This window comes from Triticum dicoccoides, chromosome 5A (genome assembly GCF_002162155.2).
Source record: "Triticum dicoccoides isolate Atlit2015 ecotype Zavitan chromosome 5A, WEW_v2.0, whole genome shotgun sequence".
Taxonomy (NCBI): domain Eukaryota; kingdom Viridiplantae; phylum Streptophyta; class Magnoliopsida; order Poales; family Poaceae; genus Triticum; species Triticum dicoccoides.
The window spans coordinates 264,503,320-264,530,748 of NC_041388.1; positions in this window are offsets into that span (position 1 = coordinate 264,503,320).

The following is a 27,429-nucleotide window of genomic DNA, read 5'->3' on the forward strand; positions in this document are numbered from 1 at the left end:
GGAACAGTGCCGCCCATGTCCAATCAACTGCCGCGCGGCGCCTAAGGCCGCAGGCTGTTAGGGCCCGCGGCGCTTCGCTCTTTCCCTTCCGCCTCCCTGCACGGCCAAGTCCAGGCGCGCCTTGGGCCCGGGGGCTACTATCGGCGTTCTGGGAATGGGGGTCCCTAGACTTGCCTGCCTGCAGTCTGCGGTGTGGCTCAAAGGGGGGCCCAGCACGGCCCATCTTCACCAACACAAACTCAAGACCCTCGCAAGGGGCCAAGCCTCGCGGGGCGGACGACACAGAGCTTTCTCAGGCACGGCCTCGTCAGGCTGGCTCACGAGGAGGCGGAGAGATCAAGGCGGGGTACCTCGCGAGGTGCCCGTGACGCAAGCCATGACGACTCAAGGCGCCAGGCGGGTGCCAGCCCGCGCAGCGTCCTCCTTTCCTCTTTGGTGCAAAGGGGGCAAGCGCAGCCGCGGAGTACCGAGGCATCAGGCAAAGGTTGCCATTTCGGTGCAACGAGACCAAGACCAGGAGGACTACGAGACGGAGGTCACCGTGGAGCCCAAGACGGCGTCATCACCAGAGCTTTGCGCAGGCGAAGACTACTTTTGTCAGGATAGTTGATACTTGTTGTCCCCTTTCAAATTAGCCCGCCATTGTTGGCTCCCTTCCCGCTCAATATTTGGGAAGAGGACCAGGGCCTCTATAAATAGGGCCAGACACCCACATGGCAAAGGGTCGACCAGTTGGAAAGAGGGAGAGAGAGAAAGGTGGCTGAACTCCTCCCAGCAGTTCATCGCCCCAGCCAAGAACAGACCCTCGCGAGGCTGTCCTCCCTTGTATTATTCATCATCATCAGCCCAAGAGGCAATCCACACCCCACACACTGGAGTAGGGTATTACACCACAACGGTGGCCCGAACCAGTATAAACCCTGTGTCCCTTGTGTTGTTCTTTTCATAGCTTTGATCCTAGCGTGGCGGAGGGGTGCAGGTAGGTAGGAGGCGAAATCTCCGCGCGCACCCCAGTGTTCGAACCTCAAGGGTCTGCCGGAACCCGAAATTCGACAGGGTGGCTTTGCTGGTCTTCTTTTAGCACCGGGATTCCGAGTCGGATCGGGTCTTCCTGGGAGAAGGAATATCCTTCGTTGATCGTGAGTGCTTGTGATGGGCTAAGTTGGGACACCCCTGCAAGGTTTTGAAATTTCGAAAGCCATGCCCACGGTTATGTGGAAGACGGGAGTTTGTTAATATCCGGTTGTAGAGAACTTGACACTTAACTTAACTAAAATGAATCAACCGCGTGTGTAGCCATGATGGTCTCTTTTTGACAGAGTCCGGGAAGAGAACACGGTCTCGTGTTATGCTTGGACGTAAGTAGTTTCAGGATCACTTCTTATTTGTGTATGTTAGCCACCATATATGCTAGTGCTTGCTGCAGCTCCACCTCACTACCCCTTTCCTACCCATAAGCTTAAATATTCTTGATCTCACGGGTGTGAGATTGCAGAGTCCTCGTGACTCACAGATACTTCCAAACAGTTGCATGTGCCAATGATACTAGTGCAGATGGCGCAACCAACCTCAAGTGGGAGCTCGATGAAGATCTTGTTCGTTATTTTGTTTCATTTCTTGTTGATCAGTAGTGGAGCCCAGTTGGCACGATCGGGGATCTAGAATTTGGGGTTGTCTTCTTTTACTTTGGTTCCGTAGTCGGACCTTGATTGTATAACTTGTATTTGTGTGAAGTGGCGATTCTAAGCCAACTCTTTATCCCTTTCTTATTCAGTACATGGGATGTGTGAAGATTGTCCCTCTTGCGACAAACCTACCATGCGGCTATGCCTCTAAGTCGTGCCCCGACACGTGGGAGATATAGCCGCATTGTGGGTGTTACAAGTTGGTAATCAGAGCCATCCCCGACTTAGGATCCCCCTGCTTGATCGAATCGCTGATGTTGTAGAGTCTAGAACAAAATGTTTTGAGTCTTAGGATTATATATATCGGTGAGTGGGATTCTTTTTACTCCTCAGTCCCTTCGTCGCTCTGGTGAGGCCTCCTAACATAGAGTTTTGACTCTTCTCTCCTCAAATTTCATGAAATTTGTTTTAGGACCACAGGGGTATCTTGGAATTGTTCCGATGGTTTTGTGACGAGAACATTGTTCTTGGTGCCTCCTGACATTTAGGGGTTGTGGCAGTGTCCCGGGGATTTGAGCTCCGAGGTGTTGTCGTCACAATTTTATCGTTGCAGTTCTGGAATACCTGAGTTCGCCGACATCGAAAATCTCTTTTATGCAGTTATTGGTGAGATAACCTCGATGCCACCCAGTAATGGGGCGGGAGTTCGGGAGTATTGCCATAACTCGTATAACAGATGCTTTTTGAAGGTTGAGGTACACGATTTCCGAAGGTTTCTTGGTTATGTGTTGAAGGATGGATACAGCTGGATGTAGGGATTGTTAGTTTGGGTGAGATATTATGCTTCCCCTGTATCCCCAACACCTGATTGCATAACTAGAAAGTTTCAGTAGTTTATAAGTGGGAATTCAAGTATCTCGTAGTATATCTTTCCAACAGACACATGATAGGATTTGGGATCTATCATATGTTTGTTTTGGCTTATTTTGCAAGCCAATCCTTTGTTTTGTTTTGGGTTTTGGTATTCGAGTTGCTTCAATGTCAAGTGTTGATTCCATACCTTTCCTAAGCGGTGTTCTCATATTCCTATGTGAATACTAACCCTTCTTATTTATCGAGATTGACATCTTAATTCTATTTCCAACCGGTCTGTTTCTCTTCAAGATGATCCTATCATTTTTCCCATTCGCAAGATCCAATCTCAGTTTTCGTCAATGATGTTTGTTTCATCCGTCTCCAAGTTGTCTTTGTTTTCCCACCCTTTTTCTTCAAGGACTAAGATTCCTTATTCAAGTATCCTTTTATCGATGGTAAGTCTCTTCAGTCTTTTCTTTCAATATTTTACCCGGTGTTTCTTATGAAAATGCTAAGGGCGCTCAAGTTCGTCACTCTTTACTCGTTTTCTTCTCCAGTGGATCCAACTCAAGCTTTTAGTGTTGATCGTATTCCTTTCCTCATTTCAAATGTATTCTCATGCCGACGCACCTCTTAGTCATCCACCTCTTATTATTTTTGTATCCGGAGTGTTGAAGATATCTGAGAAGATTTGTGTCTCCATTATCAATCCGTTTAAGATATCTCGAGGTTGTTATCTCATTCTAGCCATTTAATTCAACTGGCGCAATCTTTCTTAAGTTGTTCAACGGTGGTTCTATTGAGTGGGCCCTAACCCATAGGTCTTTCCCAGGATCTTACCCGACTCTTCTATTTTCCGGAGCTACTATCAAATTCTTCTCCAAGTTGACATAAGAATGAATTATCATCAGTCAAATGTCCTTCTCTAAGATCATTCAAATTCTTTTCATCTTTGGTTCAACCTTTCTAATTTTCATTCCGGAGTGCCTCAACAATTCAGGGTGGTGTTTCTCGTCGTCATTCTCGGATTTTGAAGACCGAAGAAGAGTTTTTCCTCCAAATCTTATCTATTCTCTCAGAGATGTGTACTTCAAGCTTGATGCCATCCTCTCATAATTACTTTCGATTGTGAGAATTCTTTTCAACCATCCAGAGCAATTCAGGAGTCTTTTCAGTTTGATTCTCCGGAGCCCATCATCTCAGAATTATTCATTCTCAGCGTGTAGCTATCGTTCTCCAAATCTTACCAGTGCATCATTCAAATATTCTCTAGTCAGTTCGTGATCTATTCGTTCTCACGTATCAAATTCCCTCAAGTATCTTCTTTCATTTTCTAATTCTTCCTGGTGTTTCTTTATCTTTTCTTCTTCCATTTTCAATTCTTACGGTGGTTCGTTCAAGAGTCTTCTTCCTTCGTTTATCATATCAATTTATTCGTTGTTTGAATCCTACCAGTGGTTCATTGAAGACCTTCCCAAGTTGGCGCTATATCTATCTTAATGCTTTCTACGAGAATAAGTAGTATTCCAAACCCGTTGCTTGTCATCAATTTAAATTGGTGAAGGATACGCGTAACATAATTCTTATTCTTGTTCCATCCAAGTGTTCTAGCTTCTTCTTTCCAGAGTTGTTCATCATGTCACATTCTTGGTTCGAGATCCTTCATCTTTTCTTTCCAGAGTTTGAAGTTTTCTCGATTATATCATCACGAAGATCTATCTAAATCATTGCAAGGCTTCAATCTTATTCTTTTCATCCTTCACTTCTTTTGATCATCCTTTTATTACCGGAGTTCTTCATAGAGGCTCTACATGGTTGTTCGTCAAGGATTCATTTCATTCTTCAATTGTTCTTCAAGATTTCTCTTAGAGTTATGATCCGCCAAGCTATACTCTTAAATAAACATGGTGCTCAACACATGTCTTGTTTTAGGAGTTCAAGCATTCTTCATATTGCATTCCGAAGTGCAATTCTTTCATATCTCATCTTTTGAGGTGGTGTTATGTCATTGTTGATAATTTCCCTTTGTGTTTCATGATTCACAAGTTTTCAAGAGTGACATATCTAAATCCATCATTTTCTCTTCGGTCAAGTCATCTTTTCAGACCATCAATCTCTTCATTGGAGTTATCTTGGGTTTATTTCACCTAAAGCTTTCCCTAAGGATTGTTGCTATTTATGGTGCTTATAAATGACCCAAGTTCTTCATTTATCCTTCCGGTGAAATAAGTTTCTCGTCTCCTTGTTCATATCAATCCAACCTATTGTTTTCGTTAGTGGCGGAATTTCACCTCAATTTTGAGAAGTTTTCTTCCATAAGCCCACATCAAGCTTTTCCTTTCGTTGTTGATAATCCAACAACTCCATTCTAGCTTTTCTTGTAAGCGTGCTCTCTCAAGATCTTGCTTCCCTCCATTCATTCCATTCCATTCTTTCTTTTCTTCCGGAGGTATTGTGATGTTGCTCTCTTCTCTCATCATCTCAAGTTGTGAGGATTCGTGTTCTTTTCATGCTTATCTATTTAACTGGAGTGTCGTATTTTCATTCGAGCTCTCTCATCTTATCAATTTTTACCTCCCTTCTCAACTGGAGTGCCGTCTGAATTCGTTCTTACCCCTTGTGCCATTCTTTCAATAGTTCTGGAGGCAGTGTGTTGTTGATTTTCATCAAGTATCCTCTCATCTTGTCAAGCTCATATTCTTAACCTTCCTTTTCGAACCGCAGTGTTGTCCTATTTGGTCTTTATCGTTCCTTGTACATCTCGTTTCTACCGGAGTGCTTGCATGTAATTCTTGTCCATTGCAACCCTTTTTCTTATGTCTTTCAACCTACAAGACTCTAGTAATGTTCCTTGTTCCTCTTTTCTAACGAAGTGTCTTCAACTTTGTTCATCTCCGTTGTATTCTTCTTTCAAATTGTTTAACCTCTCAAGGTTCATGGTTTCACTCGTTTGTAAAAGAAGCAACTTAGTTTTACCTCTTCTCTTCATCTTTCGTTTTCTCTCTGGTGCCATCCTAGATCTCGGGACGAGATCCTCTCGTAGTGGTGGAGTGTTGTGACGCCCCGAGACCGACGCGCCAGGTGTCCTCCAGTTATTCGCTGTTGTTACCTTGTCTTTTGCTTGCGTGTCGCATCTTGCCATGTCATCATCCGCATTGCATCATCACGTTTTCAAAACTTGCATCTGTCTCGGTCTCCAAGTTCTTTCCGTTGTCCGTTCTGAGCCCAAACACACTTGCACACGCCCACGGCACGTCCGAAATATTATTTTATAAGTGGCCGGAAAATGTTCTCATAATGGGTTGAAAGTTGACATGCGGTGTTGTTATAGTGTAGATAGAATGCCTGTCAAATTTCATTGCATTCAGAGATCGTTTGATGCCTCAACGGATAACTATAGCGACAATATAGTCGGTCAAACGTCGGACGTTTTCGGTCTCCGAAACTGCTGTCGGGCCTCTCTCTCTCCTCTCTTCTCAGCCATTTCCCTTCTGCACAGCCCACCTGCAGCCCACCTACCCCTCCTCGCGTCCGAAGTCGTCTCATCGAGATCTAATGATCCAAAAACGGACTAGTTCCCCTAACCCTAGACCCCCTACCCTATTTAAGCAGCCCCCCTTGCCATTTTTGGGCATCCCTAGCCCTTCCCCTACCTCATAGCCGCAGCCAAACCCTCCCCTTCCTCGGATCCGGCACCGCCACCTCGCTCCCGCCACTTGACGCCTCCCGATTGCCCCTACGCCACCGCAGCCGCCAGCCTCGCCCACTCCCGCGACGCCACGCGTCAACCCTGCCGCTCCCCGCCGCCGTGGCCCTAGAGGCCCATCGCGAGCTCACCCAGGGCCGGTCTGGGCCCGAGGCCGCCCGCCGTGAACCCGCGCTCCAGCTCCTTCCCTGCCGCCGCACTGAACCCCACTCCTCGCGCCTCTCGCCGGTGCCGCGCCTCCCCGCCGGAGTCTCCCCCGCGAGTGCCTGCCTCCGCCGCCTAGCGCCTCTCCTTCGGCGACCTCGTCTGCTCGCCGTCGTGCCGACCCACACCACCTCATTCCACCTCCGTCGCCGCCCTCTTGGCGCTGGAGCACGCCGCCCAGGCCAGATCCGGTGCCCCGGCGACGGAGCTGCTCGTCCCAGCCACCTCGTCTTCGGATCCGATGGCTCCCCGCGACGCCACCGCGCCGGAGGTCTCGTCGTTGCCATGGCCGCACCTGGCCTTCATTGTTTCCGCTCGCGTTGACCGTGTCCGCGTGGGCTGGATCCCCGTGGCCCAGATCCAGCGCTCGCGTGGGCCTCAGGCAGGCCGGCCCAACCGCTGCCTCAGCCGGCCTCCTCTGGTTCCAACTGGGCCAGGCCCATGGGTGAGAAGCCCTCCAGTTCCCATGTTCCTATCGGGCCTGCTACATACGGCCCGTTTCATGTTTTTCCATAGTACGTTTTTCCTATTTTTCTAGAGAGAGCAGTTTTGCAGAAAACCCCTTGCTGTTCATGCATATCATAACTCCCCAACCGTGCATCGTATGTAAATAATTTATATATGTAAAATGACTAGAATTTCATATAGTTTCACAATATCCAACTTTCATGCATGTTTGGGATGTTTAAAATGTTGTTTGTTTAAATTTTCTCAAATGCCATGTTAAAATGCTTTATTTCATAACTAATTAACCGTAGCTCCGAATTTAATAAACTTTGTATGTAAATGGGGTAGAAAAATGCATACTTTATCATGGTAGCTTTACTTTGCATGTTTAATAACTCTAAAATTGTGTTTAGGGCAGAACAGTACCAAATCCATATTTTTTGCATATGAGGATTTTCTGGACTTGTTGTTTGTTGTTCCGGCCTCATTTAAACTTGCCTAGATAGGTAGTTTTCATTTGCTCCACCCCTTGCCATGTTTAAGAACATTTAATATTGATGGGTACCTAAACGGGAGAGAACAAAATAAGTCATGTGGTGTTCCGTCAATATGCAACTCATTGCATATTGAGCTCCACTTAATTTGTAGTATTGTTTGTGATCTTTGTCATGCCATGCATAATTAAACCGGACATTCATCATACTTTGTTGTGCATCATGCCATGTTGATGTGATGGTTGTTTACTATGTTGCTTGCTTCTTTCCTGGTTGCTTCCCTCATTAGCTTCGGTTTCGTTCCAGAGTTGTGAGGAATCCGTTCGACTATGTCCATTTATCTTCTTCATGGACTCGTTCTTCTTCCTTGCGGGATTTCAGGCAAGATGACCATACCCTCGAAATCACTTCTATCTTTGCTTGCTAGTTGTTCGCTCTATTGCTATGCTGCGATACCTACCACTTGCTATATCATGCCTCCCATATTGCAATGTCAAGCATCTAACCCACCTTTCCTAGCAAACCGTTGTTTGGCTATGTTACCGCTTTGCTCAGCCGCTCTTATAGCGTTGCTAGTTGCAGGTGAAGATGAAGTTTGTTCCTTGTTGGAACATGGATATTGTTGGGATATCATTCTTATCTCTTATTTACTTTAATGCATCTGTATACTTGGTAAAGGGTGGAAGGCTCGACCTTATGCTTGGTGTTTTGTTCCACTCTTGCCGCCCTAGTTTCCGTCATACCGGTGTTATGTTCCTTGATTTTGCGTTCCTTACACGATTGGGTGTTATGGGGACCCCTTGACAGTTCGCTTTGAATAAAACTCCTCCAGCAAGGCCCAACCTTGGTTTTACCTTTTGCCTCACCACCACCTACCTTTTCCCTTGGGAGTCGTTCTCCTGAGGGTCATATTCATTTAACCCCCCCCCCCCGGGCCAGTGCTTATCTAAGTGTTGGTCTGAACTGAGCTGGCTGCGGGGCCACCTCGGGGAAACTTGAGGTTTGGTTTTACTCGTAGCTAGTCTCATCCGGTGTTTCCCTGATAACGAGATACGTGTGATTCCTATCGGGACCGTCGACACATCGTGTGGCTTTGCTGGTCTTGTTTTAGCATTGTCGAAATGTCTTGTAACCGGGATTCCGAGTCTGATCGGGTCTTCCTGGGAGAAGGAATATCCTTCGTTGACCATGAGAGCTTGTGATGGGATAAGTTGGGACACCCCTACAGGGTTTTGAATTTTCGAAAGTCGTGCCCGCGGTTATGTGGCAGATGGGAATTTGTTAATATCCAGTTGTAGAGAACTTGACACTTAACTTAACTAAAATGAATCAACCGCGTGTGTAGCCGTGATGGTCTCTTTTCGGCGGAGTCGAAGAGAACATGGTCTCGTGTTATGCTTGGACGTAAGTAGTTTCAGGATCACTTCTTGATCACTTCTAGTTCACGACCGTTGCATTGCTTCTCTTCTCGCTCTTTTTTGCGTATGTTAGCCACCATATATGCTAGTGCTTGCTGCAGCTCCACCTCACTACCCCTTTCCTACCCATAAGCTTAAATAGTCTTGGTCTCGTGGGTGTGAGATTGCTGAGTCCTCGTGACTCACAGATACTTCCAAACAGTTGCAGGTGCCAATGATACCAGTGCAGATGGCGCAACCGAGCTCAAGTGGGAGCTCGATGAAGATCTTGTTCGTTGTTTTGTTCCATTTCCTGTTGATCAGTAGTGGAGCCCAGTTGGGATGATCGGGGATCTAGAATTTGGGGTTGTCTTCTTTTACTTTGGTTCCCTAGTCGGACCTTGATTGTATTCTGGATGATGTATATATATATATAACTTGTATTTGTGTGAAGCAGCGATTGTAAGCCAACTCTTTATCCCTTTCTTATTCAGTACATGGGATGTGTGAAGATTACCCCTCTTGCGACAAACCTACCATGCGGCTATGCCTCTAAGTCGTGCCCCGACATGTGGGAGATATAGCCTCATTGTGGGTGTTACACTTCGCCCTCATGAATTTATCATTCATACCGATCAAGAAACACTCAAGTATCTTAAGGGCCAAACCAAGTTGAACAAGCGTCATGCTAAATGGAGTGAATTTATTGAGTCTTTCCCTTATGTCATCAAGTACATCAAAGGTAAGGAAAATATTGTGGCGGGCGCCCTTCCCGCATATTCATGCTTGTTACTCAAGTTGAATTGGATGTCATTGGCTTTGAGCATATAAAAGACTTGTATGAACATGATCCTACTTTTGCTACTCCTTATGCCAAGTGTTTGACGCACACCTCTTGGGAACGCTATTACATCAAAGATGGATATCTTATGAGAGCTAACAAGCTTTGCATTCATGAGTCTTCTCTTCGTTTGTTGCTTTTGCAGGAATCTCATGGAGGAGGCTTAATAGGACATTTTGGATGCGACAAGACTTTCGCAATGCTCTCCAAGAACTATTTTTGGCCCAAGATGTTTCGCGACGTCAACCGCTTCACCAACCTATGCTCTACATGTCGCAAAGCTAAGTCCAAAGCTCAATCCCATGGCCTTTACATGCCTCTCCCAATTCCATATCAACCATGGGAAGACATTAGCATGGATTTCGTACTTGGATTGCCTAGGACTAGAAATGGAAAGGATTCGGTATTTGTCGTTGTGGACCGTTTCTCTAAGATGGCACATTTTATTCCTTGCAACAAGATAGACGATGCTTCACATGTTGCTAATCTCTTTTGTAGGGAAATATTGTGTCTACATGGAGTGCGAAAGACTATCGTCTCGGACCGTGACGTCAAATTCCTTAGCTACTTTTAGAAGACCCTATGCGCCAAGCTCGGGATCAAGCTAATCGTTTCCACGGCATATCATCCACAAACCGACAGCCAAACGGAGGTGACCAACCACACACTCTCCGCTCTACTTCGAGTACTCATCAAGAAGAACATCAAGGAGTGGGAGGAGTGCCTACCTATCACCGAGTTCTCCTACAACCGAGCAAGACACTCAAAAACCGGCAAGTCACCCTTTGAGGTCGTCTACGGATTCAACCCATTGTCACCATTGGACATCCTCCCTCTACCACTCCAAGAGCGCATCAACTTGGATGCAAGTGCATGTGTGACTCATCTCAATAAGGTGCATGAGCATACAAGACATACTATCGAGCGCCAAGTACAACGACTTGTGACCAAGCTCAACATCAACAAGAACCCCATGGTCTTCAACATTGGTGATCTCGTGTGGCTACACCTTCGCTAGGACCGCTTTCCCCAAGAACGCAAGTCCAAACTTCGAACACGTGCGGATGGACCCTTCAAGGTGCTTGCACGCTACAACAACAACGCTTACAAGATCGACCTCCCGTGCGACAAGTACAACATGAGAGACATCTTCAACGTCAAAGATCTCTCCCCCTATCATGGTGATGACAAATTTGATCCAAGGACGGATCTTCCCCAAGGGAGGGGAGATGATGCGGAGCATCCCAAGGTCATCCCCATGGACATACCATCGCCTCACCAAGTGCCTAGAGGACCCATGACTCGAGCACGTGCAAGAGCTCTCGAAACCGAGGTGACATCTCTCCCCTCACACTTCCACTTCGATACACATGAAACATGGCTACTAACTCAAACGGAGACATTGTGCATACTCAGGTATCTAGGAGTTGGCCATGAAGAAGCTAAGGAGCAAGGAGAAGAAGAAGAGGGAGATGGACGCGAAGACGGAGAAGAAGGAGAGATGGAGAAGAAGTTCCACCCACCGGACGACCAGTCGGGACGGGACGTCCGGAGCCTGAAGCTCCAGCCGAACCCCAGCGAGCGGATGTCTGGCCCAGACGACCGGTGCCCCCTGCAACCGAGCCAAACGAGCGGACGACCGATGCCCCGGACGTTCGGCGACCGGACGACCGTCCTCCTTCAGAAATCCTCTACACCAGCCTCCGAGACAGAATGAGCGGACGACCGACAGCCACCGGACGTCCGGCCGCCCATGAGACATCGGAGGATCGGTCCCCAGCGGACATCCGGTACCTGGTTGTGTCCAGTTTCGGGCCCGAAGCCCATGTACCCCCTCCTTCCGCCCCCCTTTTGCACTAAGACTATAAATAGACCTCCTATTCATCCTAGCTAGGGTTAGCATTGGTTTAGCTCATATTTAGAGATAGAGCATTGCTCATCCACATCTGATCTACTCCATGAGAGAGACCGCGGCCCCTCTTCGGAGAAAATCCCTATGGATACAAGACCTCCTTGCGGAGAAGAACATCAAGACCTCCTCACGGAGAAGACCGGATACCTCTTGTATCGTCCGTTGTTGACTTTGGACCTTAAATCTTCCTTTGTGTTAATGGATCTAGCGCATGTGTGATCATAATTGTTGGTTTGAGTGTTCTCTTGTGTTCCCCTTGTGATTTTCCCCTCGTTTCCCTCCTCGTGTTCTTCGTGTTCTTCGTGGGATCCACTCCTTTCGTGAAAGGTCGGCCGATTAGGGTTCCTAACCTACATCACCGTGGTAAAAAATTTGTCCCATTTGGGGCAAGTTTGGGTATAAGCTTCTCACAAACCAGAGCTTCTCACAACAAGCGGGATGGTTTCAGTAGGGAACGTGCCACCTTTGGGGATGAAATGATATCCGTTGCCTCTTATTGCTTTCAAAAAATTTCTAGTGTCAACATAGAACAACAGGAGTGTTGTGTTTAATTTTGGAATTTTTCGGGGTTCGTTTGGACATTTTTATACATTAACTGGGTTTTCTAGGCATTTTATGTGCATAATTCCAATTTGAACTACATGCACATGCTCCAGTGCATATAAATTGGTTGAAAAATCAAATTTGTGTCCTTCGGTGCATGCTTAGGTCCCATGCAAGAAATGGGAATGAATTTCGAACACCAGGGCACTGTTGATTGCCGGCAAAACATTGAGATACTTTGCTTTTAAATTCTAGTAAATCCAAAACTCGCCTAAAATTCATGAAACATGGAATGCTATAATGGAATGGCACCCGACATGCTGTGATATTTTTCGTGTCCATTTTGAGAGAAGGCGCACTCGAATAACAGCCAACAAAGGCATTATGAAACAAATAGCTACCACTGTAACATCTCAAATGTTTTATATAATTTAAATTGTGTGCGTTTTGTTAACCATTCACTTGATGCAACGCCTCACTCTTTTAATGGCTAGGAGGTGCCGTGCGGACAGGTGCTTGAGTGCTTGACTAAATGGGAGGCGTGCGAGATGTACTCCAATGCGGAGGCTCACCGGGAAGCATGCAAGCTGTACGCCACGCAGGCTCACTGGGAAGCAAGCCCTTTGACTTCCATGGCTGCCCGCCTTGCTCACATCCTCTACATTAATGGCGCCCAAGCTGTAGTTTAATATGGTTTTTAAATATAAAACACTCATTGCAAATGTTTTAGTTAGAACACCCGTATGCAAAACCGACAACTTCCCCAGGAAGCCAAGGGAAAATGTGCCTAGCAGGATTTGTGCAGCTCTTGATTGCAAACATTTTAGTTAGAACGCCGGTATGCAAACCGACAGCTTCCCCGGGAAGCCAAGAGAAAATGTGTCGAGCAAAATTTCTGCATCTCTTGATCGCAAACATTTTAGATAGAACACCCATATGCAAAGTAAGAGCTATGGTCATGCCTTCAACGCAAACGGTTGTTTTGGATGACCCGTGTGCAACCACGTACAAACAATTTGGTAAGATTTGCATCTGTCATATTGGGTATGTTGCCATTTGTCAAACTGAAAAGATTGACATTTGTTGATCTAGTAACATTGCCATTTGTCAATCCTTATAACACTGCGATTTGTCAAAATATGCAGCTAGAAATCACTAGCACTATCTAATTTTTGCAACTAAAAATCAGTAATTAAGCATAGATTTCATTCATAGATTAAGTAGTTGTTCTTAATTTATACAAACAGTTCAACTTGATAGCTGAACCGACCAAACTTTCCCCAATTGTTGCCAACCATGTACCGAAATAGCTAGTTCAACTATATATACTAGCTAATTTTAAGTACGTTGTACAGTTCCACCACACATCTATAGTTAGATGAACTCAACAAAATAGCCCCTAAATACTACTACGGAGGGGCTTTGTGCTACTTCTGGTAGCCTCTCCTCTATCAAGCACGCTCAGTAAGAGGCAGGCGAGGAGGAGGCCGACAAGCTGGACAAATGCAATACGGTGTCTTCCGCTGCTGCACGTTCAACGACGCTCGCCAGATCGAACGCCCACTATCGCTCCAGACGATCCCTCTCGAAGCGGCCGGACTGCTTGTAGATCTCCTGATTCCTCGCCTCTGCGTGAGCGTGTTCTGCGGCCACGACTGTGGTAAGGCTCTTGGTGTGCTCGATGAAGTGCTCCTCCTCCTCCCACAGGAACTCGATGTAGCACGCAAGTTCGCTGACGCATGTGCGGGCCTCCACCTCCACCTCCCTCCTTCGGGCGGTGGTGGAAGAGCGGGTGATGATCCCGGTGGTCGACGGTGGGCTAGCGGCCACGGCGGCCGACGACGGGTTGGCGGCCACGATGGCTACATCCCGCCTTCGGGCCGCGGTGGCGGAGCGGCTGATGGCCGACAGTGGGGTGGCAGCCACAATGGCCACCTCTCGCCTACAGGCCGTGGCGGTGGAGCGGGCGATGTCCCTGACTTTCGACGATGGTGTGGCGGCTGTCGGTGTCAAAACCGGTAGATCTAGCGTAGGGGGTCCTGAACTGTGTTTCTAAGGAATGAAGGTAACAGGAGGTAGGGGACACGGTGTTTACCCAGGTTCGGGCCCTCTTGATGGAGGTAAAACCCTACATCCTGCTTGATTGACTTTGATGAGTATAGGGGTTACAAGAGTCGATCTACCATGATATCATAATGACTAAACCCTAGATGTCTAGCCTAAATGATTATGACTGCCCCTACAGATTAAACCCTCTAGTTTATATAGATACCGGAGGGTCTAGGGTTTGTACACAGTCGGTTTACAGAGAAAGGAATCTTCATATCCGAACGCCAAGCTTGCCTTCCACGCCAAGGAGAGTCCCATCCGGACACGGGGAAGCCTTCTATCTTGTATCTTTATGGCCCACCAGTCCGGCCCACGTCACATAGCCCGGATGCCCAGGGACCCCCTAATCCAGGACTCCCTCAGTAGCCCCTGAACCAGGCTTCAATGACAATGTGTCCGCCGCGCAGATTGTCTTCGGCATTGCAAGCCGGGTTCCTCCTCCGAATACTCCAAAGTAGTTGATCAAAAGAACTATATACGGCTTTGTACAATAGTTACAACCCGGGGCCATGAGGACAAAACACTTTAAACAAAAAAATAAGTTATGTCTTCTAACAACTTTTTCAGCGAGGTATGGTGTTCTGACCTTATTATTATTTTGAACTGTTTTCTAACCTCCCGTTTCGCGTTTCGAGACGCGGTATTCATTGACATGTCTTATCAAAGCAGAGATCGTGTCCCCTTATATTATTGCGGGATTCTCATAAATACGGATTTGGGTAATCCAACCATGCCACTCGCACGACTCCTGGGGAGTAGGCGAGTTTTAAGGCTCATGGGGGGGATGCTTGATATTCACTACCTTTATAAGGAGACAAGGATCCACCTTTTTACCCCACGCCTTCTTCCTCCTCAGCCCATCTACTCTCGAGCTCCACCGCCCAAGTTTCAACCCTTTCCGTCCCTAACAAACACTCCAACCATGTCCGGATCTGGAGTGCAGGGCAAGTGGATGGCCTCCTCCGTCACGGAGGAGCACATCAAAGAACTCCGGGAGGTGGGGTATTAGCCAAGGAAATCGCCCATCGGCTCCCTGCCAAAAAGTAGATCATTCCCACACCAGAGCCCAATGAGAGGGTAATATTCATTCCCGACTTCCTTCGCGGGCTAGGGTTTCCTCTCCACTCTTTCGTCTGCGGACTCATGTACTATTACGGGTTAGATTTCCATGATCTAACCCCAAATTCATTCCTCAACATCTCGGCGTTCATCGTCATGTGTGAGGTGTTCCTCCGCATCCCCCCACTTCGGCCTATGGCTCAAGGTATTCAACGTGAAGCCGAAGGTAGTCGAGGGTCAACCCGTGGAGTGCGGCGGTGCCATGGTGAGCAAGCTCCTTAACGTCACCTGGCCCAAGGGGACCTTCATAGAGACCGTGAAGGGGTGGCAGCAAGAGTGGTTCTATGTTACGGAACCTCGCGACACCTCATGGGCCGCCACTCCCGAGTTCAAAACTGGTCCGCCAATGCGGCTCATGTCATGGCTCGAGAAGGGCCTAGATTGGGCGTCATCTGACGAGGTGATCATGTTGCAAAAGCGCGTCAAGAGCATGGTGGACAAGAACACCAGCCTCGCCAGCATGATCCAGGTGATGCTATTTCGCCGGATTCTCCCCTGCCAACGCCGGATTTCCCATATGTGGGAGTTCGATCCGGCAAGTCCTCGGACCTTACAGCAGTTCTTCGGCATGAAGCACGAAGATATATGGAAGTTGTTTTTCAAGGCCCAAAAGTCGTGGCCACCAATGATCGAAGACCTCGGCCATGACTGCGCTCACCCAACCACTCCAGTAAATTTTTCAGATTCCCAATCATATCCTTGATTTGTAGACCCAAGGGGTAAGTTTAACCCCTCCCCTTGTCTCCTAGGGATGGACGAAGAAGGAGGAGCGGATCAAGTGTCCGACTCCCCTGCCCAAAGACCCAACTATACCTCTTCTGACGAAGATGCTAGTTCCGACGCCGTACCGGGCACCGGAAAAGAAGGGCCAGAAGGTCCGAAGTGGCCTTCGCCAAAAAGGTACTTCGGACATTACATCCAAAGATACCCAAGCTCTTTCCTCCCATGATGAAGACGAGGAGGAAGAAGAGGAGCACAATTCTCCCCCTAAGGGGGGAGAAGAAAAGGGGAGCTTCTGCAGATCTAGAGGCGAAAGCGTCCAAAAAGGGGAAACTTATCCTTTCAGATGATTCGGAATCGGATGCCGAAGCCGTCCCCGAATGGAACCCCAGGCCGAAGCCTTCGGCCGAATCGTAAGTGGTTAACGATAATGTATGTATTTGGCTTTATGCCTTGTGATTCTAATGCACATAATCATGTATTGTAGTCCGGCCCGCGATCTCCCCCGGCAATCATCGTCCTCTGGGAATTCGCTGGGTTCCGACATGATGGCGAGCGAGTCGCCTCCACCAGTCTCTCCACCCACTGCTACGGTCAACACCGAAGTGTTGTCCCGAAGGGCCTCTCCAGACCACGGAGAGGTGTGGGACGCCGTCAAGGTGGCGTCAGAGGGCAATACCTCTGCAACCGAGAACATGGGGGAACCGACCCCCATGGAGCCCGGCGACAGGGGCCATGCCCAATTCGGCCCCCAACTGAATATCATTCATGAGGCCGATACGGCTCCGGGATCAGGCGAGCAGCCTCCTTCAAAGGAAGGGGGTGTGTCGACTCCACCGGCGACCTCTGTCAATCCGGAGGCGTCAGACACTCTGATGGAAGCGCTTCAGAGCGCCTCCATCATTGAGGAACATCGCACCCTTATGGGAGCGGTGGTTGAAAAGGTTCGGTCCGCTAAGAGCGAATTGAACAAGGCCTATACTAGCCTTCTGACAGGCTTTGAGGTACATGGTTTAAATAAACAGAAGGCCTGTTTATAGTTAGTAGCCCCTGAGACTCTGTTCAGCGCTCGCGAAGAAAAAGCCGAATAGGGGGTCGAATATTTCGCAGGAGATTAACATACATGTGTATCTGAACAAACAGGCGTCGAAGTTGGCGGCAGCCGCCCATGCCGATGAGGTTTCCAAACTAAAGCGGCGGCTGGAGCGGGCCAATGAAGAGCTCAACCGCACCAACAAATTGTTGGAGGAGAAGTATGCGATTCACATTTGACATGATATGGCTTGTTGTTGTGCTATCTTGCTGATTTTTGTAATTATGCTCACAGGTGACGCGTCTGAGGCCGAGACCCTCAAAAACACGCTGGCCGAGGCCAAGAAGGAGGCGGAGGGGGAACGGGCCGCCCGCCAAAAGCATGAATCACGGGTGGAGGAAGTTCAGCAAGAGCTCAAGGATGCCATAGGAAAATGTGAGTCTGTAGAGCGCAAGCTTTCGAGTAGAGATTCCGAACTTGCTGAGGCCCTCCAAAGCATGAAGGCACCTTGGGTTGAAGCCCAAGGCGCCTGCCGGGAGATCCAAGAAGCAAAGCAGATTGCGGCGGGTAAGGCCTTTAACATGCAAAGCAAATTTGTAAGGAGGAGGTACATATTACTGACCTGCATTTGGAGCTCTCCAGGGGCGTTTGTGGATCTACCCCGGAGTATTGCCGGTGCTGCGGCGTTCTTCCAAGCCGAAGAGGGGAGTTCAATGGAGAAGCTGTTCTAGTCGCAGTACCTTGCACTAGAGCATCTGATGCCCTTCAGCGATCAGCTGAAGCAGCTGACCGAGCTATATAGGGTGGCCGAACTGGCCATGAAGGATGTTATAGTCCGACTTTGGCCAGCCGAACCCATACTCGGAAGTTACTTCGGGCTTGTGAAGCGGCTCGTCAGCGCTTGCCCCCGGCTTGATGTCATAAGGCAGTTGGCCTGTATCGAAGGTGCCCGGATGGCCTTCGCTCGTGTCTAGGTGCAGTGTGCAAAGATGAACGTTGTTAAGCTGGCAACCGAGGGACCGCCTGCGAAAAAAGAGCACCGCACACCGGAGCGGTATTTTGATGTAGTCTTGGCGGGTTCCCGCATTGTAGAGGGCCAGTGTTCGAAGGACACTATTTTTGAATGAATGTACCTGTAATGCCCGTACTTTGTATTATAAAACAAGGCTTATGTATAATGTGTTGCTTATTATACTTTGAAATCGCTTCCTCCTATGCGGCCGTTTACGGTATCTGAGAGTTGGCCAGTCGTCGGCTTTAGCCCCCACGTAGGTAGTACGGGGGGGTTCAGAATGGCACCTAGACACGCTTGACCCAACCAGCATGGTCCTTGAAGGAGGTGTCAATGCGGCGAACCAGGCAATCAGACTATGTGGCTTTATCGCTCTCACTTGGCCATAGGAGTTTGACAATGAGGTTTATAGGCGCAGCCCCTGGTGTTACTCGATTATCCGAACTTGGGTGTTGTAGACGCCTGACCGGGCATAGACCGTCCTTCGCATAATGCGGGCAAAAGCGCAAGAGATTTGTAGTTAGTCGCCGAATAGCTGACCAGCTCTCGCCGCACCATGACAGTCAGTTTTCGGCTTTCTCTACTAAGGTGTTTATCGGGATGAGCCAGAAACACAATTGCAGTAGTTCTCCCTTTACTGCCTTAGCTGAACAAGTGGAACGTAAGGCAATAACCACAGGAACCGAGCAACCCAACTATTGACCAAAGACATGATTCAGAGCCGATGCATATAATGCTATATTTGTGACGCCGAATTTGCACTGTAAAGTGTTTTGGACTTGTTTTTTAAGGCATGTACATGGCTGAATGGATCCCCTGGCGATCTAGGTCATACCAAGGTGTACATGGCAATCAGACGAGAAAAAAAAGAAGGAATACAGATTAGGAGATAAGCTAGTACCGAGTATGTTGGGCGAAAGACTGTTCCATTATAGTCTGATTGATACGTCAAGACGTATTTTTACAAATGATGTGACAAGCATCCAGGCTATTTTACATGCCGAATACCCAGGAAAGATGTGTATGGGTCCTAAAGAGGAAGAGGCAATCTTTAAAGATCCTTTAGATACTCTGTCGCACGTATGCATCGGGTTGCTCCTTGGTGTGTGATCCTTCAAGAGGATCAACGATTGGTTTTTCATAAAGGGACTGGAAACGGTGCCCTTGGTACCATCAAAAGTTGACGTGGGTTTAAGGAACCTGAAAAAGAAAAAATAAGGAAAGGAGAAATGATATGGTGGTCCACATAGGGTCGAGTCGTATTGTGGATTTTATTTTCAATATGCCTCCGTCTTTGCCCATGGTATCTTTAGTGCGTAGTTATGTACGCATGGTACATATGCTATGATGTGGTTGGGGCTCAGATGGAGGCCGAACTGCTAATCGAGCTCCAGACGGTCTTGATCGTCGCTCTGTAGGGTGGTCCGTACGCGTTTAACGGTGTCCGGGGGCTTGACTGCCGATGTAGTATTTGGATTGATAAGGCCATTCTGGACTTCCGCTGCAAGGGCCGCGGTGTGCTCCTCGATACAGAGGGATCGTTTCGTGTTTCCGTTGACTGTTATGACACTGCGTGGCCCAGGCATCTTAAGTTTGAGGTAGGCCTAGTGCGGGATCGCGTTGAAGCGAGCGAACGTGGTTCGTCCGAGCAGTGCATGATAGCCACTGCGGAAGGGGACGATATCAAAGATCAAGTCTTCGCTTTGGAAGTTGTCTGGTGAGCCGAAGATGACTTCTAATGTGATTGAGCCCGTGCAACGGGCCTCTACTCCAGGTATTACTCCTTTAAAGGTAGTTTTGGTGGGTTTAATTCTTGAAGAATCAATACCCATTTTATGGACTGTGTCCTGATATAGCAAGTTAAGACCGCTACCGCCGTCCATGCGGACTCGCGTAAGGTGGAATCCATCGATAATTGGGCCGAGGACCAATGCGGCCGAGCCTCCATGACGGATACTAGTCGAATGGTCTCTACGATCGAAAGTGATCGGGGAGGCTGACCAAGGGTTGAATTTTGGGGTGACTGGCTCTATCGCGTAGACGTCCCTTAGAATGCGCTTGCGCTCCCGTTTGGGAATATGAGTAGCATATATCATATTCACCGTTTTGACTTCGGGGGGAAATTTCTTGTGTCCTCCTTTATTCAGCGAGTGAGGTTCGTCATCGTCGTCCTCTCTAGGCGACCCCTTCTCCTTATGTTCAGTGTTCAGCTTACCAGCTTGTTTGAAGATCCAACAGCTTCTGTGGGTATGGTTGCCGGGCTTGTCTGGGGTGCCGTGAATTTGGCAAGGTCGATCGAGTATTCGGTCCAAGTTAGATGAACTGCCTTTATTCTTTTTGAATGGCCTCTTTCGTTGACCGGATTTAGAGCCACTGAATCCAGCGTTGACCGTTGTGTCTTCGGTATTATCATTGTTGCTCCGACGCTTGTGTTTGTTGCGTCGGGGCCTGTCGTTGTCGTTTCTGATCTCGGAGGTACCTGCTCGCAGGTACCATTGTTGTTGCGGTCTAACCAGCTATCCTCTCCCGCGCAAAAGCGGGTCATGAGTGTTGTAAGAGCTGCCATGGACTTTGGCTTCTCTTGGCCGAGGTGTCGGGCGAGCCATTCATCCCGGATGCTGTGTTTAAAGGCCGCTAGGGCTTCAGCATCCGGACAGTCGACAATTTGGTTCTTATTAGTTAAGAACCTTGTCCATAGTTTCTGGGCTGACTCTCCGGGTTGTTGAACTATGTGACTGAGGTCATCGGCGTCTGGGGGCCATACATATGTACCCTGGAAGTTGTCTCTAAAGGCTTCTTCCAGATCTTCCCAGGTGCCAATAGAATTCTCTGGAAGGTTGTTTAACCAGTGCCGAGCTGGTCCCTTTAATTTGAGTGGGAGGTACTTGATGGCATGTAGGTCGTCACCGCGAGCCATGTGAATGTGGAGAAGAAAATCTTCTATCCAGACTGCGGGATCTGTCGTGCCATCATATGATTCGATGTTAACGGGTTTAAACCCTTCTGGGAACTAATGTTCCATTACTTCATCGGTGAAGCATAGAGGGTGTGCAGCGCCTCTGTACCGGACGACATCACGGCATAGTTCGGGCGGAGGCCGTATGCGGTTTTCGGCTCGTGTGAGGTTGTTTTTGTCACGCCAAGTCTGATGGCCATCATCGCGCGTTGGAGCACGCCCCCTTGATTCGTAGATTGATCTGGTCTGACCGGCTCTATTGTCCAGGTCTTGTCGTAGGTCATAGGTGTATCCTGGGGCCGCTGTTTCTCTACCCTTATGGCGAGGTGGTGCGGGGTGGTGTTCGGCTTGAGCAGCCGCTCTGTCCCGGCCACTGATACGTCTCCAACGTATCTATATTTTTTCATTGTTCCATGCTATTATATTATCTGTTTTGGATGTTTAATGGGCTTTATTATGCACTTTTATATTATCTTTGGGACTAACCTATTAAACTAAAGCCTAGTGCAAATTGCTGTTTTTTCCTATTTCAGTGTTTCGCAGAAAAGGAATATCAAACGGAATCCAAATGGAATGGAACCTTTGCGAGGATCTTTTTTGGAACAAACGCAATCTAGGAGACTTGGAGTGGAGGTCAAAGAAGCAACGAGGTGGCCACGAGGTAGGGTGGCGCGCCCCCACCCTCGTGTTCCCCTCGTGGCTCCACCGACCTACTTCTTTCGCCTATATATACTCTTATACCCTGAAAACATCCAAGGGAGCCACGAAACCACTTTTCCACCGCCGCAACCTTCTGTACCTGTGAGATCCCATCTGGGGACCTTTTCCGACGATCTGTCGGATGGGGATTCGATCACGGAGGGCTTCTACATCAACACCATAGCCTCTCCGATGATGTGTGAGTAGTTTACCATAGACCTTCGGGTCCATAGTTATTAGCTAGATGGCTTCTTCTCCCTCTTTGGATCTCAATACAAAGTTCTCCTTGATGTTCTTGGAGATCTATTCAATGTAATTCTTTTTGCGGTGTGTTTGCCGAGATCCGATGAATTATGGGTTTATGATTAAGATTATCTATGAACAATATTTGATTCTTCTCTGAATTCTTATATGCATGATTTGATATCTTTGAAAGTCTCTTCAAATTATCAGTTTGGTTTGGCCTACTACATTGATCTTTCTTGCAATGGTATAAGTGCTTAGCTTTGGGTTCAATCTTGCGGTGTCCTTTCCCAGTGATAGCAGGGGTAGCAAGGCACGTATTGTATTGTTGCCATCGAGGATAAAAAGATGGGGTCTATATCATGTTGCTTGAGTTTATCCCTCTACATCATGTCATTTTGCCTAATGTGTTACTCTGTTCTTATGAACTTAATACTCTAGATGCATGCTGTATAGCGGTCGATGTGTGGAGTAATAGTAGTAGATGCAGAATCGTTTCGGTCTACTTGACACGGACGTGATTCCTATGTTCATGATCATGCCTAGATATCATCATAACTATGCGCTTTTCTATCAATTGCTCGGCAGTAATTTGTTCACCCACCATAATTTATGCTATCTTGAGAGAAGCCACTAGTGAAACCAATGGCCCCCGTGTCTACTTTACATCATATTATTTTCCCGTCAACTAGCTATTTTGTCGTTGTTTATTTTGCAATCTTTACATTTCAATATATACAACAAAAATACCAAAAATATTTATCTTATTATCTCTATCAGATCTCATTTTCGTAAGTGACCGTGAAGGGATTGACAACCCCTTTATCGCGTTGGTTGCGAGGTTCTTGTTTGTTTGTGCAGGTACTAGGCAACTTGCGTGTAGTCTCCTACTGGATTGATACCTTGGTTCTCAAAAACTGAGGGAAATACTTACGCTACTTTGCTGCATCACCCTTTCCTCTTCAAGGGAAAACCAACGCATGATCAAGAGGTAGCAAGAAGGATTTCTGGCGCCATTGCCGGGGAGATCTACACTGAAGCCAAGACATAGCAAGTACCCATCACAAACTCTTATCTGTCGCATTACATTATTTGCCATTTGCCTCTCGTTTTCCTCTCCCCCACTTCACCCTTGCCGTTTTATTCGCCTTTTTTCTGTTTGCCCTTTTTCTGTTCGTCTCTTTTCGCTTGCCTCTTGTGTGTCCGTGTGTTAGATCGTTTGTTTCATCTTCATGGCGAGCCCTTCTTCTCTTCCTTTGTCTCCCAATTTTGAAGTTCTTCACCTCAAACAAAGACGAGGACAAAACTTAAAAGATGCTTGGTACAGGATGATAGAATCCTATCGTAATTGCACTATAGGGGGGATTTCAAGATTTTGCTTCGCAATTTTTATGTTGGGCTAACCATGTCCCATAGACAACTCTTGGACTTTTCCGCTAAAGGGAGTTTTATTGACGTTGATCCCAATATTGCGTATGAGATTATAGAGGGAATAGTAGGAATACTACCCCCACAAAAGGGACTCCATCATACTCAAGAGGGAACCCAAGTTTTTGAGAAAATATGCGAAGTAACTAAAATCTTGCAAAAATCTCTCGAATCCCTTAAAAATGTTAGTGGGAACCTTCACGACATGAATATGTTGACCACTCTTTGTAATAAGTGGTTGGATGCTCTAGATATAAAGATCTCCGAGTATGAAGGGAAACATAAGGAACCTCCCGGATCTGAGCAAAACCCTTCTAAAAAAATACCAAAGATGACAATACCTAGATCTATTCTTGCTTTTATGCCTAGCAGGGGCGTTAAACGACGGCGCTTGTTGGGAGGCAACCCAATTTTATTTTTGTTCCTTGCTTTTTGTTCCTGTTTAGTAATAAATAAATCATCTAACCTCTGTTATGACTGTGTTTTTTATGTTTTAATTAGTGTTTGTGTCAAGTAAAGCCTTTAGGATCTTCTTGGATGATTGTTATTCTTGCTGGAAAAAACAGAAAGTATGCGCTCACGAGAATAATTTTAATTTTTTATAAGAGAGCGATAAAATACTGATTCCAACTAAAGTAGATCAATATACACATTATTTAAGACTTCCTAATTTATCAGGATTTTTGGAGTTATAGAAGTATTCGAAACCTACAGATTACTACAGACTGTTCTGCTTTTGACAGATTCTATTTTTCGTGTGTTGTTTGCTTATTTTGATGAATCTATGGATAATATCGGGGGGTATGAACCATAGAGAAGTTGGAATACAGTAGGTTTAAAAACAATATAAAGAAAGAATGAGTTCATTACAATACATTAAAGTGGTTTGTTTTCTTTTACTAACGGAGCTCATGAGATTTTCTGTTGAGTTTTGTGTTGTGAAGTTTTCATGTTTTTGGGTAAAGATTTGATGGATTTTGAAACAAGGAGTGGCAAGAGACTAAGCTTGGGGATGTCCAAGGCACCCCAAGGTAAAATTCAAGGACAACCAAAATCCTAAGCTTGGGGATGCCCCGGAAGGCATCCCCTCTTTTGTCTTCATCTATCGGTAACTTTACTTGAGGCTATATTTTTATTCACCACGTGATATGTGTTTTGCTTGGAGCGTCTTGTATGATTTGAGTCTTTGCTTTTTAGTTTACCACAATCATCCTTGCAGTACACAGCTTTTGGGAGAGACACACATGAATCGGAATTTATTAGAATACTCTATGTACTTCACTTATATCTTTTGAGCTAGATAATTTTGCTCTAGTGCTTCACTTATATCCTTTTAGAGCACGGTGGTGGTTTTATTTTATAGAAATTATTGATCTCTCATGCTTCACTTATATTGTTTTGAGAGTATTTTAGAACAGCATGGTAATTTGCTTTGGCTATAAAATTAGTCCTAATATGATAGACATCCAGGATGGGTATAATTAAAACCTTCATATAGAGTGCATTAAATGTTACGAGATGCTTGATACTTGATAGTTGTTTTGAGATATAAAGATGGTAATATTACAGTCGTGCTAGTTGAGTAATTGTGGAATTGAGAAATACTTGCGTTGAAGTTGGCAACTCCCATAGCATGCACGTATGGTAAACATTGTGTGACAAATTTGAAGCATGAGGTGTTCTTTGATTGCTTTCCTTATGAGTGGCGGTCGGGGACGAGCGATGGTCATCTCCTACCAATCGATCCCCCTAGGAGCATGCGCGTAGTGCTTGGTTTTGATGACTTGTAGATTTTTGCAATAAGTATGTGAGTTCTTTATGACTAATGTTGAGTCCATGGATTATATGCACTCTCACCCTTCCATCATTGCTAGCCTCTTCGGTACCGTGTATTGCCCTTTCTCACCTCGAGAGTTGGTGCAAACTTCGCCGGTGCATCCAAACCCCGTGATATGATACGCTCTATCACACATAAGCCTCCTTATATCTTCCTTAAAACAGCCACCATACCTACCTATTATGGCATTTCCATAGCCATTCTGAGATATATTGCCATGCAACTTTCCACCGTTCTGTTTATTATGACACGCTCCATCATTGTCATATTGCCTTGCATGATCATGTAGTTGACATCGTATTTTTGGCAAAGCCACCTTCGTAATTCTTTCATACATTCACTCTTGATTGATTGCATATCCCGGTACACCGCCGGAGGCATTCACATAGAGTCATATTTTGTTCTAAGTATCGAGTTGTAATTCTTGAGTTCTAAGTAAATAAAAGTGTGATGATTTTCATTATTAGAGCATTGTCCCATGTGAGGAAAGTTTTGCAAAAGAAATGAGAAAAAAGAGGGAAGGGGCAATGTTACTGTCCTTTTTCCACACTTGTGCTTCAAAGTAGCACCATGATCTTCACGGTAGAGAGTCTCCTATTTTGTCACTTTCATATACTAGTGGGAGTTTTTTCCATTATAGAACTTGGCTTGTATATTCCAATGATGGGCTTCCTCAAAAATGCCCTAGGTCTTCGTGAGCAAGCAAGTTGGATACACACCCACTTAGTTTCTTTTGTTGAGCTTTCATATATTTATAGCTCTAGTGCATCCGTTGCATGGCAATCCCTACTCCTTGCATTGACATCAATTGATGGGCATCTCCATAGCCCGTCGATTAGCCGCGTCAATGTGAGACTTTCTCCTTTTTTGTCTTTTCATACAACCTCCATCATCATATTCTATTCCACCCATAGTGCTATGTCCATGGCTCGCGCTGATATATTGCGTGAAAGTTGAAAGAGTTTGAAAAGGCTAAAGTATGAAACAATTGCTTGGCTTTTCATCGGGGTTGTGCGTGATGGGAGCATTTTTGTGAAGAAAATGAAGCATGGCCAAACTATATGTTTTTGTAGGGATAAGCTTTCTATGGCTATGTTATTTTGGTAAGACATAATTGCTTGGTTAGCATGCTTGAAGTATTATTATTTTTATGTCAATATTAAACTTCTGTCTAGAATGTTTTGGATCTAAACATTCATGCCGCAATAAATAGAACTACACTGAAAATTATGTTAGGTAGCATTCCACATCAAAAAAATATGTTTTTATCATTTACCTACTCGAGGACGAGCAGGAATTAAGCTTGGGGATGCTTGATACATCTCCAACATATCTATAATTTTTGATTGTTACATGCTATTATATTATCTGTTTTGGATGTTTAATGGGCTTTATTATGCACTTTTATATTATTTTTGGGACTAACCTATTAACCGAAGGCCTGGTGCAAATTGTTGTTTTTGCCTATTTCAGTGTTTCGCAGAAAAGGAATATCAAACGGAATCCAAACGGAATGAAACCTTCGCGAGGATCTTTTTTGGAACAAACGCAGTCCAGGAGACTTGGAGTGGAGCTCAAGGAAGCAATGAGGAGGCCACGAGGTAGGGCGGCGCGCACCCACCCTCGTGGGCCCCTCGTGGCTCCACCGACCTACTTCTTTCGCCTATATATACTCTTATACCCTATAAACATCCAGGGGAGCCACGAAACCATTTTTCCAACGCCACAACCTTCTGTACCTATGAGATCCCATCTGGGGACCTTTTTTGACGATCTGCCGGAGGGGGATTCGATCACGGAGGGCTTCTACATCAACACCATAGCCTCTCCGATGATGTGTGAGTAGTTTACCACAAACCTTCGGGTCCATGGTTATTAGCTAGATGGCTTCTTCTCTCTCTTTGGATCTCAATACAAAGTTCTCCTCGATGTTCTTGGAGATCTATTCGATGTAATTCTTTTTGCGGTGTGTTTGCCGAGATCCGATGAATTGTGGGTTTATGATTAAGATTATCTATGAACAATATTTGATTCTTATCTGAATTCTTATATGCATGATTTGATATCTTTGCAAGTCTCTTCGAATTATCAGTTTGGTTTGGCCTACTACATTGATCTTTCTTGCAATGGGAGAAGTGCTTAGCTTTGGGTTCAATCTTGTGGTGTCCTTTCCCAGTGATAGCAGGGGTAGCAAGGCACGTATTGTATTGTTGCCATCGAGGATAAAAAAGGTGGGGTTTATATCATGT